Source organism: Aquarana catesbeiana, linkage group LG13, assembly GCF_042186555.1.
Source record: "Aquarana catesbeiana isolate 2022-GZ linkage group LG13, ASM4218655v1, whole genome shotgun sequence".
Classification (NCBI taxonomy): domain Eukaryota; kingdom Metazoa; phylum Chordata; class Amphibia; order Anura; family Ranidae; genus Aquarana; species Aquarana catesbeiana.
In genome coordinates this window covers 910,977-918,132 of record NC_133336.1, presented here as the reverse complement: position 1 = coordinate 918,132, position 7,156 = coordinate 910,977, and positions in this window count along the sequence as shown.

The following is a 7,156-nucleotide window of genomic DNA, read 5'->3' as shown; positions in this document are numbered from 1 at the left end:
GAGGGAGGATACAGAAGAGCTTACAATCTATTGGAGTATAAGGGAGGATACAGAAGAGCTTACAATCTATTGGAGTATAAGGGAGGATACAGAAGAGCTTACAATCTATTGGAGTATAAGGGAGGATACAGAAGAGCTTACAATCTATTGGAGTATAAGGAAGGATACAGAAGAGCTCACAATCTATAGGGGTATGAGGGAGGATACAGAAGAGCTTACAATCTATAGCGGTATGAGGGAGGATACAGAAGAGCTTACAATCTATAGGGGTATGCGTGAGGATACAGAAGAGCTTACAATCTATAGGGGTATGAGGGAGGATACAGAAGAGCTTACAATCTATAGGGGTATGAGGGAGGATACAGAAGAGCTTGCAATCTATAGGGGTATACGTGAGGATACAGAAGAGCTTACAATCTATAGGGGTAAGAGGGAGGATACAGAAGAGCTTACAATCTATAGGGGGATGAGGGAGGATACAGAAGAGCTTACAATCTATTGGGGTATGAGGGAGGATACAGAAGAGCTTACAATCTATAGGGGTATAAGGGAGGATACAGAATAGCTTACAATCTATAGGGGTATGAGGGAGGATACAGAAGAGCTTACAATCTATAGGGGTATGAGGGAGGATACAGAAGAGCTTACAATCTATAGGGGTATGAGGGAGGATACAGAAGAGCTTACAATCTATTGGAGTATAAGGGAGGATACAGAAGAGCTTACAATCTATAGGGGTATGAGGGAGGATACAGAAGAGCTTACAATCTATTGGACTATATAGGGAGGATACAGAAGAGCTTACAATCTATAGGGGTATAAAGAAGGATACAGAAGAGCTTACAAACTATAGGGGCATGAGGGAGGATACAGAAGAGCTTACAATCTATTGGACTATATAGGGAGGATACAGAAGAGCTTACAATCTATAGGGGTATAAGGAAGGATACAGAAGCGCTTACAATCTATAGGGATATGAGGGAGGATACAGAAGAGCTTACAGTCTATAGGGGCATGAGGGAGGATACAGAAGAGCTTACAATCTATTGGACTATATAGGGAGGATACAGAAGAGCTTACAATCTATTGAACTATATAGGGAGGATACAGAAGAGCTTACAATCTATAGGGGTATAAGGGAGGATACAGAAGAGCTTACAATCTATTGGGGTATGAGGGAGGATACAGAAGAGCTTACAATCTATTGGGGTATAAGAGAGGTTACAGAAGAGCTTACAATCTATAGGGGTATACGTGAGGATACAGAAGAGCTTACAGTCTATAGGGTTATAAGGGAGGATACAGAAGAGCTTACAATCTATTGGGGTATGAGGGAGGATACAGAAGAGCTTACAATCTATAGGGGTATAAGGGAGGATACAGAAGAGCTTACAATCTATAGGGGTATGAGGGAGGATACAGAAGAGCTTACAATCTATAGGGGTATACTTGAGGATACAGAAGAGCTTACAGTCTATAGGGGTATAAGGGAGGATACAGAAGAGCTTACAATCTATAGGGGTATGAGGGAGGATACAGAAGAGCTTACAATCTATAGGGGTATGAGGGAGGATACAGAAGAGCTTACAATCTATAGGGGTATACGTGAGGATACAGAAGAGCTTACAATCTATTGGGGTATGAGGGAGGATACAGAAGAGCTTACAATCTATTGGGGTATGAGGGAGGATACAGAAGAGCTTACAATCTATTGGGGTATGAGGGAGGATACAGAAGAGCTTACAATCTATTGGGGTATGAGGGAGGATACAGAAGAGCTTACAATCTATTGGGGTATAATTGAGGATACAGAAGAGCTTACAATCTATTGGAGTATAAGGGAGGATACAGAAGAGCTTACAATCTATAGGGGTATGAGGGAGGATACAGAAGAGCTTACAATATATAGGGGTATAAGGAAGGATACAGAAGAGCTTACAATCTATAGGGGTATTAGGGAGGATACAGAAGAGCTTACAATCTATTGGACTATATAGGGAGGATACAGAAGAGCTTACAATCTATAGGGGTATAAGGGAGGATACAGAAGAGCTTACAATCTATTGGGGTATGAGGGAGGATACAGAAGAGCTTACAATCTATAGGGGTATGAGGGAGGATACAGAAGAGCTTACAATCTATTGGGGTATGAGGGAGGATACAGAAGAGCTTACAATCTATTGGGGTATACGGGAGGATACAGAAGAGCTCACAATTTATAGGGGTATGAGGGAGGATACAGAAGAGCTTACAATCTATAGGGGTATACGTGAGGATACAGAAGAGCTTACAGTCTATAGGGGTATGAGGGAGGATACAGAAGAGCTTACAATCTATAGGGGTATGAGGGAGGATACAGAAGAGCTTACAATCTATTGGACTATATAGGGAGGATACAGAAGAGCTTACAATCTATAGGGGTATGAGGGAGGATACAGAAGAGCTTACAATCTATAGGGGTATACGTGAGGATACAGAAGAGCTTACAATCTATAGGGGTATAAGGGAGGATACAGAATAGCTTACAATCTATAGGGGTATGAGGGAGGATACAGAAGAGCTTACAATCTTTTGGGGTATGAGGGAGGATACAGAATAGCTTACAATCTATAGGGGTATGAGGGAGGATACAGAAGAGCTTACAATCTATTGGGGTATGAGGGAGGATACAGAAGAGCTTACAATCTATAGGGGTATACGTGAGGATACAGAAGAGCTTACAATCTATAGGGGTATAAGGGAGGATACAGAAGAGCTTACAATCTATTGGGGTATGAGGGAGGATACAGAAGAGCTTACAATCTATTGGGGTATGAGGGAGGATACAGAAGAGCTTACAATCTATTGGGGTATATGGAATCTATAGGGGTATGAGGGAGGATATAGAAGAGCTTACAATCTATTGGGGTATGAGGGAGGATACAGAAGAGCTTACAATCTATTGGGGTATATGGAATCTATAGGGGTATGAGGGAGGATACAGAAGAGCTTACAATCTATTGGAGTATAAGGGAGGATACAGAAGAGCTTACAATCTATAGGGGTATGAGGGAGGATACAGAAGAGCTTACAATCTATAGGGGTATAAGGAAGGATACAGAAGAGCTTACAATCTATAGGGGTATAAGGGAGGATACAGAAGAGCTTACAATCTATTGGAGTATGAGGGAGGATACAGAAGAGCTTACAATCTATTGGAGCATGAGGGAGGATACAGAAGAACTTACAATCTATAGGGGTAAGAGGGAGGATACAGAAGAGCTTACAATCTATAGGGGTAAGAGGGAGGATACAGAAGAGCTTACAATCTATTGGAGTATGAGGGAGGATACAGAAGAACTTACAATCTATAGGGGTAAGAGGGAGGATACAGAAGAGCTTACAATCTATTGGAGTATGAGGGAGGATACAGAAGAGCTTACAATCTATAGGGGTATGAGGGAGGATACAAAAGAGCTTACAATCTATTGGGGTATATAGGGAGGATACAGAAGAGCTTACAATCTATTGGGGTATACGGGAGGATACAGAAGAGCTTACAATCTATTGGGATATATAGGGAGGATACAGAAGAGCTTACAATCTATAGGGGTATGAGGGAGGATACAGAATAGCTTACAATCTATAGGGGGATGAGGGAGGATACAGAAGAGCTTACAATCTATAGGGGTATGAGGGAGGATACAGAAGAGCTTACAATCTATTGGACTATATAGGGAGGATACAGAAGAGCTTACAATCTATAGGGGTATAAGGGAGGATACAGAAGAGCTTACAATCTATAGGGGTATACGTGAGGATACAGAAGAGCTTACAATCTTTTGGGGTATGAGGGGGGATACAGAAGAGCTTACAATCTATTGGGGTATGAGGGAGGATACAGAAGAGCTTACAATCTATTGGAGTATAAGGAAGGATACAGAAGAGCTTACAATCTATAGGGGTATAAGGAAGGATACAGAAGAGCTTACAATCTATTGGAGTATAAGGGAGGATACAGAAGAGCTTACAATCTATTGGAGTATAAGGAAGGATACAGAAGAGCTTACAATCTATAGGGGTAAGAGGGAGGATACAGAAGAGCTTACAATCTATTGGAGTATAAGGAAGGATACAGAAGAGCTTACAATCTATAGGGGTAAGAGGGAGGATACAGAAGAGCTTACAATCTATTGGAGTATAAGGAAGGATACAGAAGAGCTTACAATCTATTGGGGTATAATTGAGGATACAGAAGAGCTTACAATCTATAGGGGTATAATTGAGGATACAGAAGAGCTTACAATCTATTGGAGTATAAGGGAGGATACAGAAGAGCTTACAATCTATAGGGGTATAAGGAAGGATACAGAAGAGCTTACAATCTATTGGGGTATGAGGGAGGATACAGAAGCGCTTACAATCTATTGGGTTATATAGGGAGGATACAGAAGAGCTTACAATCTATAGGGGTAAGAGGGAGGATACAGAAGAGCTTACAATCTATTGGGGTATGAGGGAGGATACAGAAGAGCTTACAATCTATAGGGGTATGGGGGAGGATACAGAAGAGCTTACAATCTATAGGGGTATGGGGGAGGATACAGAAGAGCTTACAATCTATAGGGGTATAAGTGTCTCTGTGATTGGATGGATGGGAGAGACGCCAGGCGGATCTAATTCTGGAAGCAGCTGCTGCTGGGAATGGTGACAGTGGAGCGCAGGCTGTACTTTTCCGCTCATTATCAGAGGGATAGAGTTACACTGACAGCGCCTCCCAGGAATGGAAACTCAGGATATCGGGAATAACAATGGAAGAGGGGCCTCCCCTCCCCCCAGTACATCAATGTAAGGGGGAACTCCAGCACTCACCACATTTCCTGTCCCTAATAATTCCCCAACCCATCCAGCACAAAAAAACTATATTTTGGCTGGAGTTCCCCCAAAATCCGTACACTTTGATCCTTTGTGTATGTTGATGTGATTTTTTTTGTGAACAATCTAATGAATGAGGATAAATGATTGGGGATAATCAGATCAATGATTGGTGTGGGGGGCGGACTCGGCTCAGTGTGGGGGGACGGACTCGGCTCAGTGTGGGGGGACGGACTCGGCTCGGTGTGGGGGGGACGGACTCGGCTCGGTGTGGGGGGGACGGACTCGGCTCGGTGTGGGGGGGACGGACTCGGCTCGGTGTGGGGGGGACGGACTCGGCTCGGTGTGGGGGGGGCGGACTCGGCTCGATGTGGGGGGGGCGGACTCGGCTCGGTGTGGGGGGGGCGGACTCGGCTCGGTGTGGGGGGAGGAATCCGCTCGGTGTGGGGGGGAAGGACTCGGCTCGGTGTGGGGGGAAGGACACGGCTCGGTGTGGGGGGAAGGACTCAGCTCGGTGTGGGGGGAAGGACTCGGCTCGGTGTGGGGGGAAGGACTCGGCTCGGTGTGGGGGGGACGGACTCGGCTCGGTGTGGGGGGGACGGACTCGGCTCGGTGTGGGGGGCGGACTCGGCTCGGTGTGGGGGGGACAGACTCGGCTCAGTGTGGGGGGGACGGACTCGGCTCGTGTGGGGGGACAGACTCGGCTCGGTGTGGGGGGGACGGACTCGGCTCGGTGTGGGGGGGACGGACTCGGCTCGGTGTGGGGGGGACGGACTCGGCTCGGTGTGGGGGGGGACGGACTCGGCTCGGTGTGGGGGGGGACGGACTCGGCTCGGTGTGGGGGGACGGACTCGGCTCGATGTGGGGGGGACGGACTCGGCTCGATGTGGGGGGGGCGGACTCGGCTCGGTGTGGGGGACGGAATCCGCTCGGTGGGGGGAAGGACTCGGCTCGGTGTGGGGGGAAGAACTCGGCTCGGTGTGGGGGGACGGACTCGGCTCGGTGTGGGGGGGACGGACTCGGCTCGGTGTGGGGGGGACGGACTCGGCTCGGTGTGGGGGGCGGACTCGGCTCGGTGTGGGGGGGAAGGACTTGGCTCGATGTGGGGGGGAAGGACTCGGCTCGGTGTGGGGGGGAAGGACTCGGCTCGGTGTGGGGGGACGGACTCGGCTTGGTGTGGGGGGGACGGACTCGGCTCGGTGTGGGGGGGGACGGACTCGGCTCGGTGTGGGGGACGGGCTCGGCTCGGTGTGGGGGGGACGGACTCGGCTCGGTGTGGGGGGGACAGACTCGGCTCGGTGTGGGGGGGACGGACTCGGCTCGGTGTGGGGGGGACGGACTCGGCTCGGTGTGGAGGGAAGGACTCGGTTCGGTGTGGGGGGGGCGGACTCGGCTCGGTGTGGGGACGGACTCGGCTCGATGTGGGGGGGGCGGACTCGGCTCGATGTGGGGGGGACGGACTCGGCTCGGTGTGGGGGGCGGACTCGGCTCGGTGTGGGGGGCAGACTCGGCTCGGTGTGGGGGGGGGGACTCGGTTTGGTGTGGGGGGGATGGACTCGGCTCGATGTGGGGGACGGACTCGGCTCCGTGTGGGGGGGGCGGACTCGGCTCGGTGTGGGGGGGACGGACTTGGCTCGGTGTGGGGACGGACTCGGCTCGGTGTGGGGGACGGACTCGGCTCGATGTGGGGGACGGACTCGGCTCGGTGTGGGGGACGGACTCGGCTCAATGTGGGGGACGGACTCGGCTCGGTGTGGGGGACGGACTCGGCTCCGTGTGGGGGGCAGACTCGGCTCCGTGTGGGGGGGGCGGACTTGGCTCGGTGTGGGGGGCAGACTCGGCTCGGTGTGGAGAGGGCAGAATCCGCTCGGTGTGGGGGGGAAGGACTCGGCTCGGTGTGGGGGGGACGGACTCGGCTCGGTGTGGGGGGGACAGACTCGGCTCGGTGTGGGGAGGAAGGACTCGGCTAGGTGTGGGGGGACGGACTCGGCTCGGTGTGGGGGGACGGACTCGGCTGGTGTGGGGGGGACGGACTCGGCTAGGTGTGGGGGGGACGGACTCGGCTAGGTGTGGGGGGACGGACTCGGCTCGGTTGTGGGGGGGACGGACTCGCCTTGGTGTGGAGGGGCGGAATCCGCTCGGTGTGGGGGGGGACGGACTCGGCTCGGTGTGGGGAGGAAGGACTCGGCTAGGTGTGGGGGGACGGACTCGGCTCGGTGTGGGGGGACGGACTCGGCTGGTGTGGGGGGACGGACTCGGCTCGGTGTGGGGGGGACGGACTCGGCTCGGTGTGTGGGGGGGA